We start from the raw sequence: 14034 nt of genomic DNA, 5'->3' as shown, positions 1-14034 counted from the left end.
AGTGACAAATGACACCAAGATGGCCGCGTCAATGCCTTTGCTTCAGTCTTTGTTGGTAAGACTGGCCTTAAGGAATCCCATGCCACTGAGACCACAGGGAAAGTCTGGAAGAAGGTAGACCTACAGTCGGTGGAGGAGGAGGACCAGTTACTGGATGTGCAGTCTGAGGCCTGGCAGGTTGCATGCAGGAATGCTGAGGGAGCTGGCTGACATCACTGCAAGGCCACTCTATAGTCTTGGAATTGTCTTGGCAGCTGGAAGAGGTTCCTGAAGACTGGAGACAGCAAATATCAATTCTATCTTCAACAAGGGCAAGAGGGAAGATTTGATGAGCTACAGGCCAGTCAGCCTCTCCTCAGTCCCTGGGAAGGTGATGGAGAAAATGATTTTGTAAAGCATTTCCAAACACTCGAAGGGCAAGAAGTTGACTGGGAGTAGTTAGTATGGACTTCAAAGGACAAATGTTGCTTGAGTAATGTCATTGCCTTCTACAGCGTGGTGGCTAGCTGCTGGATGATGGGAGAGCAGTTCATGTTGTTAGCTTTGACTTCAGTAAAGCTTTTGATGCTGTATTCCCATAACATCATCACCAGGCAAGCAGACAGTGGTTTAGGTAAGTGGATAGTGAGATGGACTGAAAACTGGCAGAACATCCAGGTCCAGAGGGGTGCGATCAGCAGCACAAAGCCAACTGGAGGTAAGTCACTGATGGTATAACCCAGGGCTTGATACAGGGGTCAGTACTGTTAAACGTCTGTATTAATGATCTGGACAATGGAATGGAGTGCACCCTCAGCAGGTTAGCAGATGATACAAAACAGGGGAGTGGCTGATACACCAGATGACTGTGCTGCCATTTAGAGGGACCTCAACAGGCTGGAGACATGGGCCAAAAGGTATCTCATGAAATTCAGCAAGGGGAGTTGCAAAGCCCTGCACCTGGAGAGGAGTAATCCCAGGCACCAGTACCTGCTGGAGACTGACCAGCTGGAAAGCAGCTCACAGAGAAGGGCCTTGGGGTCATGGTGGACAGCAAGCTGACCATGAGTCTGCAGTGCACCCTTATAGCAAAGGTGTCCAATAGCATCCTGGGCACTGCATTAGGAAGAATGTTGTCAACAGGTCAGTGGAGGTGAGCCTTCCCATCTGCTCAGCACTGCTAGGCTGCATCTGGAGTGTCCAGTTCTGGATTCCCCTGTACAAGAAAGATAGAACTTACTGGATTGAATCCAGTACAGGGCCACAAAAACGGTTAAGGAGCTGGAACATCTTTAATTTTAGGAGAGTCTAAATGCTGGGACTCTTTAGCGTGGAGAAGAGAAGGCTAAGGGGGATCTTACCAGTGCATATTAACACCTGATGGGTGGTCAAGGGAAGTCAAGGGAACCAGGCTCTTCTCAGTAGTGCCCACAAAAGGCCCTAACAAAAGGCAATAACAAATTGCCCTAACAAATTTTGCCCTAATAAATTTGCCCTAACAAAAGGCAATAGGCACAAATTTTAAAAAAAATTAAAAAATCTGAGCATAAGAAAACAATTTTTTTTTTTTTTTTTAACTTGGAGTGTTGTCAAACACTGGAACAGATTGCCTGGAGTGGTTGTGGAGTCTCTGTGGAGGTGCTCAAAACCCAAGTGGACACAGTCCTGGACAACCTGCTGTAGCTTGACCCTGCTTGAGCAGGTAAGTTGGACTAAGTGATTTCAAGAGCTCCCTTCCAACCTAAACAAATCTGTGATTCTGCATAAACACAAAATTTCCATTATATGATAACACGAACAGAACAAATAATTGTGAATCACCTGTCATGAACAGAAGAAGGAAGCTTGTAGTTTTTAAAATAGCATGAAGAAAAGTATTCAGTAAAGATCTGCACTATTTAGATTGTTTCCTCAAGTCAAGCAAGCGCTCAACAATTTGCTGATGCAACTGCCTTTGTTGGGCACTTTGTTCTAGGGAATAGATAAACCCTAAAAGATTTTAAAAAATACATTGATTTTAAGTGGTTTCCTCCTTTAGTTACTGTAAATTTTAAATGCATAGTGGTTGAAGGACACAACTGCAGTTGGATTGCAGTGCCAGAATACATGGATTGCTTAATTTATCTTACTGAGGTTAACATTGAACTTCGAGATATAATTCTAATATTCTAACTTAATTACCAATTTATTTTCTTACTTCATTACATTTTTAATGTAATCTTTTAGGGATAGGTAAGTAAGTTTCTTTTATTGACAGTATTGGCTTGCATGGAGAATTCAGCTTGGTCTGAGTAGTAGTATTTTTAAATTACCTAAAATTTGCAATTGAAAGCGTGTTTAAGGACAAATTCTGGTCTATAAATGTCAAGAATTTGTGAACTCTGGGGAGAAAAGAACCAGCCTTCATTGACTGGAGCTAGCAACTGTTTTTTCAATAAGAAAACGATTAATTGCTTCCTGAGTCTTAAAACCTGAATTTGGTCTGCTTTTTTTTAAAGTTTTATTTGCTGTAGGAAGATGACTTCAGCTTGGCATCAAGAGACACTAGTGGATGGCACCAATGTAATTGGATTAGACTTGCTTTTTCTTTGTTTTGAAATATGTTTTTAATCCAAACTGTCTAGAGTAATGAATAGGCTTCTGTATTCATATTAATTTTCTGATTTCAGTTGTTTTAGATAAGGGTTACCCACTTTGATCCGGGTAGTGTTGCAATCAGAATTAAGCACTGTACTTATCGTTTCATTGTACAAGTCAGCATGAACGTACTCGGAGAATGCCTCAGAGCTCAGCTGGATGTTCATCATATGTAGTAGCTGCATATCCAATTGAATCAGAACTTTATTTAGCCATGCCCAACAATAAAATGCTAATTACTGATAGAATAGCATACTCAAATGGAGGCCATCCTGGTACCATCAGGTTATTGTTAGACTTAAGCCCCCGGCACAAACTATTTGAGAACGAACAAATTCTCCATTCCGTTGTAACCCCTGAGGAGGAGCTAATTTAACGTGAGATGCAGCAGAATACCTGCAGATGTCAAGGGGAGGATGTGTAAGAAGCTCAGAAATGGCTGGTATCTGGCAACACCAAGCATGTGGGCTGTTTGGTCCCGGATGTGTTCTGGTCAGTAAGGGGCTGGGTACAGTCAGAGCAAGAAACAAACACTGCATTGGAGCAGAAGTGGGAGCGCAGTGCTTCTCCTCCTGGTGTCTACAGCAATAGCACTTCTAAAAGTGTGATCACAGCCACATGGCAGCGCGGTGCCTTTTTTACCACTTTCTATTCTTAGCGTTTGGAACAACGGATTAAAGAGCACGATAAAAATATATGTTTAAAAAAAAGTAGGCTGTTATAAAATATGATTTCCTATTGGAAGACTGTACTTGGTACATGATGAATCCGACAGGGGAGATGTACACACTTCCAGTCACTGCTAAGGTTTTAAAACTATTTTAAGAACAGTGGGACCTGGCTGTTGTCATAGTAGCAATAAACCTTTTAATCCCACTTCCTGTGGAGATGAAGCTGTTGTGGACGTAATCTACTTAAGGATGGTCACGGCTGTTTGTATGACAGGGAACTAGGGATACAGCACTGAAAAGATGCTGCTTTTTCTCAGAAAGTTTAGTGCTTTTGTCTATTTTGATAGTGTTCGATTACGATTTGCTGAGAAGTAGATCTCATGATAAGCTAACAGGAGGACTGTCACCTGGGAAGCTAGCCCTCATTTATACCAGTTTTTGGCACCAACACCTTGTCTTGGTGGCTAAATGAAAGTGTTCCTAGGTTGTTCTGGGCAAGAGCTTGCCACTCTCATGGATCTCCCATAGTTTGAAAGCATCCTTTTTAAGAAAGCCCTTTCAACCTGAATGCTTCTATTCCTTAGAGTCTCTGAGGCTTTACAAGCAGTGCTGAGTCATTTCTGTATACTGCTGTAAAGTCTGTAGCCCTTGAAAAGGTAATGCAATTAAAAATTTCCTGAAGTATTTGGATAATACAAACTGATTTATTCTTAAATGCACAATTAGTAGTGGTGTCAAGAGAAACCTGTGGAAAACTGACAAATTCTTCAACTTTTTTTGAAAGTCATTTTAGCTAGGTAGAGAGAATTTTAAATGTCATGTCAAAATAATCATTATAATAGAATTTTGTATTTGAAACCAAAAATGATGTGAAAGTGTTCATATGTATCTAGAACTAAACGAGACCTTCCTTCTCACCAGATCAGATTTCCCAGTAATTACTGAAATCTCTTCCATTGCTGATTTATTTGGTTTAGTCTGGCTACAGTACTGGATTGCATAACCTTACCTCCTAAAATAAGAAGCAATATGCATGTTCTGTTTGAACAAGTATTTTGATTCGTATGTACTGAATAATGGCAACTGTTTGGAGATTTTTGTTTGTTTTCCTAAAGTACACATGTTCTGGCTAGATGGACCCTCAGTATTTAGGACAAATTAGATGCAGAGTAAATAAAAGAAGGTTTGTTAGTTGCAAGTTTAAAAGAATAAGTATTTGATTGCTTCTCTACAAAGTTTTGATCATGGATAATAGGCTTTTGCTCCTTGCCATTTCTTCAGCAGCCCGTACTTCAACATGACGTGGAAAGATGTGTTTAGACAAACCATTGACTGTTACTCCTGTTCCTCTGTCTGTGGCAAACAGTCAATGTAATTATATAGCTTTGGAGGTGCTGGCTGTCCCCCATGCACACTGAGGCATGGAGGAAGATGGTTCCTTCCTCTTTTCCCTGCCTTTTCACAGTGTTGGCCTCAGGCGCTGCGGGGAGGGAGCAGTGAGCACTTCCCAGCTGGGGCACATGCCATGAAGCCTGGTGTGGTGCTGTTTGTGGGGATGAAATCCCCTCAGCTGGTTTCGTGTGGTCCCTGGCCTAGCCTTGCACTCCCAGCCTCTGCAGGATCCCACAGCATTTCCCACAGGCCCCATGCACTCTCCAACCTCTTCTCCTATACTTGCCTCCCTGGCCTCCTCAGAGCTGGCTGAGTGTGGTCACCAGCAGCATATAATTTGGTTTGGTTTGTCCTCCTGCCTGTGAGTTAGGGTAGCCAAAAGAGCAGCTGGAGATCAGTTTCTGAGAGGTGCTGTGGGTGATCTCAGGTTGAAGGCTGAGGCATGCAGGGGTCAGCACTGGCCTTCACGGAGATGAAGTCTGCTGAAGATTACAACTGGGTTTTTATTTTTTTTTTTTCATGAAGAGGATTTATCCAAGCTTCTTGTAAAGTACTGGGCAATTGGGTATCCAAATATCCCTCTCCAACGGCTTTGCAGAGTCAGAGCAGAAGGCTGGCTTGCTGAATGTGTAATGTCCTTGCCAGAAGACTGTTTGGGTGGGATGGAAGATGTCTTCCCACCAGAACCGTTTGGAGGGGCTATGGAACCCTTCCAATCTGACACTCTGAAGAAAATATTTAATTTAAAGCAGCTTTTATTTTGAAACATTCTTAACATATTCAAAAAAAAAAAAAGTAATTCACATTTTTCAGTGTTTCATTTAATCTGAAGGTTTCAACACTTTGACCCAATTTGGATTTTTTTCCAAAAAAAAATCTTCAATAGGTTTTTGGCATGATGTGACTTTCTTCCTCTTCTTAGATGGTAAAAATACTGGTAGAGTGGGGTTCTCTAAAGTTTATAAAAGCAACCTGTCATTGTTAGGTATTTATTTACATTACCCAGTTGATTTCTCAGACATGCCAGTTTGGGGGTAGCTCTGTTAAAGGCATCAGTTTTTCTTTACTCAGCCATATTATGCTAAATTGAATCTTAAATGTTTTGTTCTGACTGGTGAGTAGATGGGGGTTGAATGGAAAAAAGTCCTTCTGTATTCAGTAAATCTGCTCTACAGACAGTTGTAATATTGAGGCATCCTATTCTAATTTTTGTCAAGCATTTTGGTCAGAATTTTGGGTGGGTATCCATTTAGTACAGTGTTTTAAACCAAAGTCTGTAAATCATGTAATTTTACATCAAGCTCAGCTCAAACTCTGCCAAATACTGTGAGATATGATTAATACTTATAATAGTAGCTAAAATTAAATCTCATGCTTTAATAAGAAAGCAGATTTTCTCAACAGCCTTTAAGCTCTGCAGGGTGAGATCATCATTGTATCAGTCTTGCACAGTGAATATTTTGACACATGCAGTAATGGTGTTTTTCTTTTCTTAGAAACAAACAGAGCAGCTGGGTACAAATGTCTCCCACTCTGTTACAGGAATGGTCAGTGCCTCCAGGTGCTACTTGGTGTTTATTGTTGTGTTTTTTTTTTTTAATGGTTTTACTATAATTATAGAGAGGAGAGCTCTTTATACTTAATCTTGTAATGAGTTTGTTTGCGTAATGCATTTACCCAAGTGGACTTCCTAGGTGGTGAAGCACAGAGCTTACGCATACTGCACTGGCTGCGAGACAGGTTGCTAGGGATAAACCAGGGATAAGTGAAAAGGCTGCATGGGAAAACAGCATTGAGAGCTCTAACCCTATCACTAGAGCTAGTGATATGCTGAATGTATAAATAAAAACTGCTAAAATAGTGATCATTACTAGCTGGGGATGATAAGCTTAAACCAGCTACTATGAGGCAGTAAATTGCTGTCTCCCATTGCAGCTCTGTGAATGTTGCATTGTTGTCTGGGGCTGATAAAAACTAGAAGCAGAAAGAGTATTATAAGGGTGTGCCTGAGAAGATGAGATGTTGGTTTGTAGCTGTACTTCTTATTCCTCAGGGTTTATACTGAGTGGTTTGCTTTGTCAGCGTGAACAGACGTTTAAAAGCCTTCCTTGTTGGGGTTAGCAGTTTTTTCTTCCCATTTAAAAGTCTAGGTTAGTGAGTTGTGTCCCCCTTATGTTGCTGAGAAAACCCTGGAGAGTGAGTAAGATAGGTTACTGATTTGTTCCACAAATGTTCCCAGAAACCTCTCTAAAATAAGCTAGAAACTGGAATGTCTGCGGTCTGATTTCAAACAGATATTTAAAGTGTATGCATTTTGCATCTCCTCCTCAGAGTCTCTCAGAGGTATGCACATGATAGAAACCTGCATTTCTGGCTTGTGCCTGCCTCTGGGTAACAGGAACGGTTGGTTCTCTGGCCCAGAGACCTGTGAAGAAGACACAAACATGCCTCGTGTGAACCATGCGCAGCTTGGCAACTTCATATTCTCACTTGCTTCTAGTGCTAAAAGCGGCATAGTTAAGTGTGGTATTGCAGTCAGATGTGGTAGCTCCCACCACCGTGCTTTCTACAATTTTCCAGCCCACAGTAGCAGGAGTGTTCCAAATGGTTGATCGCTTATTTTGTTCTGAATTATCTCTGCCTTTCCTGCTTTTGTATATTCATGTGCATGAGGGAATAGTGGAGTAGAGGAAAACATGCAAGAGAGGGCCAATAGTTTTTAGGAATGGCGTCTCTCAATGTTGTCTATACTGTAATGAGAGGTTTAACAGTAAGTTTTCCTGATTTAACATGAATCTGAAATAACCAGACAGGCACCATTTGACTGAGTGCATAGAAGCCACTGGTGCTTTGATAGTGCTGAGTGCACAGTCAGGCCCTTAATAATTACAGGAGCATTCTTTCAGTGGAGCTATCTTCCCTAGAATATGCAGAGAACCTGGGCATGACTGGAAAACTGTCCTGGAAATATCTTGCCATGAAGTTTTCAATCCTTCCTAAACCTGTTTCCTAGCATCCCCTGATTTTTTGAAATCAGCATCTTCTCTCATCACTTGTCTCAGTTTCAAACTGTGTTGTTGTCCCTTATAATAAGATGTCCAGAATGGAACATTAAATTTCCCCTCCAGTGTGGCAGAGGGAGGGAGAAGATGATGGGACTTCCACCCCTTATAGTGCAATGCCTCTGTATAATAGAGTCTAGCAGTGCTTTATTATTTTTCCCTGATATGTTATATCATGAATTACCATCTAACGTGTTATTTCCCCCTACACTCCTAACTCTGCTGTTTGCTGTGTGCGTCCTTATGCACTGAATTCTTGTGGTTTGAATTGTTTTTCCCAGGTATGCTGTTCTGCGTTTTTCCCAGATGAATCCACTTATTGATGTTTGCCTCTGCCTCCAGTTCTTCTGCAAGAGTTGAGTCCAGCATTGACTAAAGGTAAAAAACAAACAAACAAACAAAAAAAACACTGTAGTTAGAATCTCATTGCTGTATTTCTCTAGCTCTAGTGATTTTTACATTGTTCTCCCATTGCAATTTACATGAGCATGTTTTTAATTCCTGTTCTTCCTTCATCAAAGAATATTTGAATCACACCAATTGTAATAACGATTTCCATCTTTCTTCATTAGAAACTCCTCTCATGCTACTCCTTGTTTTCACGTTACATTGTTATTTTGGTAGTGTCTCGTACCCAGATTCTGTTGCCAAGATTCTGTCTGTATCCAAGGCAACTTAAATAATTTTGAGAGTAATATAGTGAGAGGTGATGTATCAATTACTAATGTCCAAGTAAATTATCTCTGTGGCACTCCCTTTATACATCATTGTAATTCTGCTTGATTTAAAATGTTTGGGTGCTGTGCGTACAGTTGTGTAGACAGGGAAAATTCTTCACTAATGAAGACCTGCTGTTTTGTAATGCTGCAACGTGTTCCAGCCTGTTCCAGTGCCATGTGCATCACGTGGGACCTGGGCTGACAGCCAGTGCAAATGTTTCTTCAAGGACTTTAGGACATACTCTAATTATGTTTAGAATCTTCCACTCTCTTTTCATCTGAAGGATGTCACTCTTTCTGCTCATTTCAAAGTGCAGTGCAAAGCACTCCATCTGCCATTACGAGAGGGCCCCACTGGTGCACTTGTGTGAGAGGCAGTAGGATGGCTGGCTTTGTGAGTGACTCTTTAACCTCCAGCTGTGAGAAGTCCCAGGCCTTTGAATGCTGTCAGAGCTGGCCAGTGTCCAGCAGTGCTTTCATCCAGTGCTGGAGATGTAAAATTCCCTGGAAGAAACAGCTTCATTTCTCTGAGCCTGGCAGGGGACAAGGAAGGAATGAGCTGTGGGATGAAGCATCTGAAGGTCTCTATACTTGGAAAAAAAACACACAGTTTTGTGGCTAAATGCTAAAGACTGGAGGAAACAGGTATTTGTGGGAGCTATGTATGTGAACATGTGTATTCAAACTAGTATTGAGTGTATGTGATTGGACTACAGGATCTTACCTAGGGATCTTTTTTAAGGGAATTGCCTGCAAATGAGTATGAAAGAATAAAGGCCCTCATGCAATACTGTGCACTGGACTGCAACTCCTGCAAGGTGAGGACAGGTCTGTGTTTGTGTGTAATATATGGCAAATGAGACTGCATTTCTGTGTGTATGTAGAACAGGCTGAGGGCTTTTGAAAAGATGTAGGCTCAGCCTGGAGTAAATGTTCCTGATGTGGGGAGGAAGGAGAGAGCCATTCTTGTCTGGCCTTCCTTAGGCTTGCCCTTGGACAACTTGCTGTCCTCTTGTCTTTGCTGTGGTCTGTGCCCTCCGTGCTTAATTGCATGGGTTCTGTCTTGGAGAGCCACACACAATAACACCTTCTTTTCAACTGAACTAATTGTTCAAGAATAGTGTTGTTACATCAGATCTCTGATGAATTAATGAGTCTTATTGTCTAGGCACAGTGCATTAATTAAGTGAATACAGAAGAAAGTCAGGGTCAAACTTCAGAAAGTCAGACAGACGTTCTCAATCCCTTGTGGCTGCTGGGATCATCCTGATGCCTGGTATGACCTGAGTAATCAGTGTACTGTGGGGCTGGCGTAGCTCAGTCCTAATTCTCACAGGTTCACAGAGCAGTGTTCAACAGCAGTTTGAGACCTGTGGGTGACGTGTGTCCAGGAAGAAATTTGTGTGTTCAGGCAGCACCCGGCAATGTCTTGGAAGTAGCTTGGGAGGCCTCTTGTTAGGTCACTTAGCATGCCACCTCAGGGGCTAGGGTCACTGATAAAGCTGAAATAACTTCAGAAGAGGAATGAAACCAGAGTTTATTATTTCTAGCCTGCTTGACATTAAAGGAATACAAGTCACCTTGAAGTGGTACATGGCCCAGCTACTGATGATAATGGTAACTGGGGTAGCCACTGATTGTGATAACTGCAAAAATAAAGTTCATGAATTCCTTCAATAAAAGGTTGGATACAGGCGATTGTGGAGTTACTTGTTGGACTGAGCTTCTTCTGAAAGAAAGGAAGACCGTTTTTTTCCTTCCATCTCCTCCAAATGTAGGATTAGGAGCGAGGAAAAGAAACTGATGCTAATTCTCTTCTTTGCCTACACTTGGCTTATATTGCTGTAAGCTTGCTTATCTCAATATATGTAAGATGAAAGTCAGGCTGTACTCTTGGGACTGACTGTGCAGGACTGGAGTAGGTGTCTGGCTTGAAGAGTTCTCTTTGTACTTTAATGGGCACTACAAGGGCTTCCCAAGAGAATTCTTCAGATGAAAGCTGTTTTTCTATGGCAGGCTGCGTAGAGTCTCATTATTGCTCTGGCTTTTGCTGCACAGCACATATGTTACTGCGGGGTTGTCAGCCGTTCTCCAGCGCAATAAAAATAAGTAGATTAACGAAGCAAAGAAGATTAGAGACACTTTGGGGAAGGGAAGGGAGGAGCGGGAGGGAGTATAAAAAGAGAGCACAAGACTGAGTGCTAGGCTTCCCCGGTGCATGTTACACAGGGTGGCTATTTTTGTCCCTTTTGGGTTTGGGTTAGGCCGACCGAATAGAACTGATCCTGACACCATGTCCAAAGAGAAGCTGGAGTCACTGGTCAAGAACATGGAGATCATGCTCTCTGAGGTAGAGCAGCTGAAGATCCACTGCACCAAGCAGACGGAGGAGGTGAACCAGGTGGTGCAGGAACTGCGCCGAGAGAACAAGGAGTTGACAGAGAAGTACGAGCACATCTGTCAGGACCTGAAGGAAGCCAAGGAGGCTATTGCCCAGTTGCAGGACACCAAGTTTGCCTTTGAGGCAAAGGAGCGGCAAGCACAGAAGCTCAACCGACAGCTGTGAAGCAGCAGGAGAGAGAAGGAAGAGATTTCTTAACCTGGTCTAAGAATAAACAGAAACCTTTGACTGCTGCAACCAAAAATCCCTGGACTGGTATTTTAAAGCAACCCTTTCCCTTCCTCCTCAGACTAAACCTGTGCACAGGGAAAAAAAAAATCTTTGTGGAGGCAAGATCTCAGACACAGCTGGAATTCTGCCCCAGAAGGCTCTTTGTTAATGACTAAATACCTCATTATGCTGGGAGGGAAATCTCATTCCAGAATCCCTTGTCAGAAACATGAGCCATAGGCGTACAGCAACAGCCGCCAGGATCTGGGCACCTTCTCATGCCCCGTGGGGGTTGCACAAGGACAGAACCTGGGAAAAGAACTGTCTCTGCCTTGAGCCACTGAAGAGCTGTGCTGTGAGTGTCTGTCAAGACAGAGAGAAGGATCATCATCATCTTGACAGCCCCCGTTGCTCTATTTCGTTGCTAGCTTTTCTCTGTGCACAGCCAGGCTGTGATGCTGCCCTTAGCTGGGTGTCAGCTTCCTTGCTGCCTGACACTGGAAGACCTCAATGAGAGCTAACATTGTGCCTCGTGCTTCCAAGTTCTTTCTAGCAAGGGCATGTTGGTCCAGAGGATATTTTAATGCTGTTACAGTCAGTCCTATCGTCTTACAATTCCAAAGTGAAGTATAAGAACTGGAAAGGTTTCTGTCTCAATTTCCATTTCAATAGAGCTAAATCTTAATGACTCCATGTTTAGCATGCTAGAGTTAAACCTCTGCTGAATATAACACTTTTTTGACCAAAGAACATGTTTTGGCACTGGAATTACTTTCTTAAGCAGAAATAATGTGTATAAATGGACTGGGAATTAGAAGGATAAATGTATTTGGGGCATGGGGGTGGGAATTGCTTGTCAGAAGTTTTGCTTTCAACTTTTCTCTCCTGTCTCTCCTAAATGGCATTTGGGGTAGTCAGTGCCAAGCCCAGCTAAGAGCAGGTGACTTTTGACTGCACAGTGAATAGCAGGAGATCTCTGGGGGGAGTCTGGAGAGATTGCTGCGAGAAAAAAGCCTGAATATTTAAACAGAGAAGAGCTGGAATAGTTCCAGGAGGATCTTTCTTCATGTTAGCTGTGATGTAGTCAGCTTCCTTCTTCCCTTCAAAGCTTTGCTGTATTGTTATCTCTTCCTGGCAAGCTCCCTCCCCCAGCAAGGGCCGAAGTTTGGGAGAAGCAGGGATGCTGTTTCTATTTTTGAGGGACTCGGGGTCTGTGTTTCATCAGGAACACAGGCACACTGTGCTGGAGAGGGGCAGGCTAACCATACTGAGAGCAGGGAGTCATCACCAGGGGGAAAGGGAAGCCTGGCTGCTTTGGTTACCCTGTAGAGCTTCAGGCAAGGGCAGAACAGTTTAGCAAGACATTTTAGGATTCAGTCCACCACTGGAGAAAATATATATAGTTTTGTCATTGATTATAAGACCAAGATCGGGCCTAGAATTAGCTAGTTATTGTTCCTTCTCTGCTCTGCCCTCTGCCACTTCAGTCTGGGCCTGATCCAAAGCTTTTGCAAATGAAAATCTTCACATTAATTTGGCTGAGCTCTGGGCCAGACCTAAGTAGAGGGCTGCTATTTGTTTGGCAATCAGAGCACTGGGACATCCATGGGGAACAGCTTTCTCTGTGAATCACTGTAAGTAGGAGCTGTGACAATGTAATTTGTTACATCTGTGTACTCTAAACTTCAATTTTTGCTTTTTTGGGTGAAGCAGATTGGAATATCTAGAAAACATTTGGGAGATCAGAGTCTGTCCTTTATGTTTCCAAATCTAATCTGAATATAAATGATCAGCCTTGACCCTTTGCTCCTTGCTCACCAGTGACAGCTTGGGGAGCACACGAAATAATTCATCACTGTTTGTTTGTATAAGAACTAAAAATGTTTTCTCTGGAAATTAATTTTCTAGCCCATATCTTTTTACCACCTGTGCTTTCTTCTACTTTTTATATATAATTAACATGTAAAATCAACAATAAAAAGAAAACAAACAGCTGAGGGAGCGTCTGTTCTGGATGAGGCATTGTCTCAATTAATGCATGTATGTGTTATTTTATGTGTGCATGTGTATGCTTGCTAAATATAATTATTCCAGTTTAAACCCTCTGCAGCAAGGAGTGGACTAATGAAGACCCTCCAGATCTCTCTGTCCTCAGGTTAATCTCTCTAAATGAGATTCTCTGTGTGACTGCCAAGTTTGCCCTACACAATATTTAAATCCATGATACAGAAAAAGAAAATGGGATTACAGTGGCCTTCTAATGAGTTTCTTAGTAATTAGCAATGTTCTAAGTGTCTAATTTCCTAAATATCCTAAGATTTGAGGTGAGACTTCAGAAAAACAGAGGATGCATTATCCAATGATAGAAAAAATAATATAACCCTGTACACCCTTCCAATAGACTCAGTTGTATCCTGGATTTGCTTACACTGGTTAAACTTGGGAGTGGTCGGGCTGGTTTGAAATCAGTCTAAGTTCCATTATGTGTAGGCCCTCTGTTTTTTATATGCAAATCTTTGTGTATCCAAGTACAGTCTTAGCAATGGACCAGTGCCTTTGCTTGGATCCTGAAGTGCAGCGTATTGGAGTGTCTTTCAAAATGAAGTTTGTGTAGAATTAGTCACAGCACATGGAAGCTGTTTTCTTTTTGAACACCAATGTTATCAGTCTGTGCTTCTTTTCTTCTTTAAATGGCCTAAGGATGAAGAGCTAGAATGTGTGTGTACCATCATCAGCTTATTCAGAAAGCTGGCCTGAATAGAAGCCTTGCCTGATTTGGATGAGAATAAAAAATAAATATGAAGTGACAGGCTTACCATTTCCTTCATCTTGGAAAAGGATGAAGAGAGGTGCCTCATTCTTTGAATTCAAAAAGCCAATTTATCTGAAGTCGGTCTTGGAGAGCACAGAACAGTAATTGGCTTAGTTGTCAGGAAGGGACTAAGAGAAGGGCACCCATCAGG

General features: G+C 42.1%; 1 protein-coding gene across 4 annotated transcripts in view; it reads left to right on the top strand.

Annotated features, from left to right (window-relative positions):
• Positions 1-14034, top strand: part of PAPLN (papilin, proteoglycan like sulfated glycoprotein) — a 71547-nt gene that overhangs the window by 1642 nt on the left and 55871 nt on the right. For all 4 annotated transcript variants that reach the window (XM_040558458.1, XM_040558456.1, XM_040558455.1 and 1 more), the window contains exon 2: positions 8023-8119. The gene's annotated coding sequence lies outside the window, so the exon portion shown is untranslated. The remainder of the gene's footprint in view (positions 1-8022; positions 8120-14034) is intronic.

The sequence above is a fragment of the Cygnus olor genome, chromosome 5 (genome assembly GCF_009769625.2).
Source record: "Cygnus olor isolate bCygOlo1 chromosome 5, bCygOlo1.pri.v2, whole genome shotgun sequence".
Taxonomy (NCBI): Eukaryota; Metazoa; Chordata; class Aves; order Anseriformes; family Anatidae; genus Cygnus; species Cygnus olor.
The sequence above is the reverse complement of the archived record's forward strand: the minus strand, read 5'-3'. Positions and strand labels throughout refer to the sequence as shown.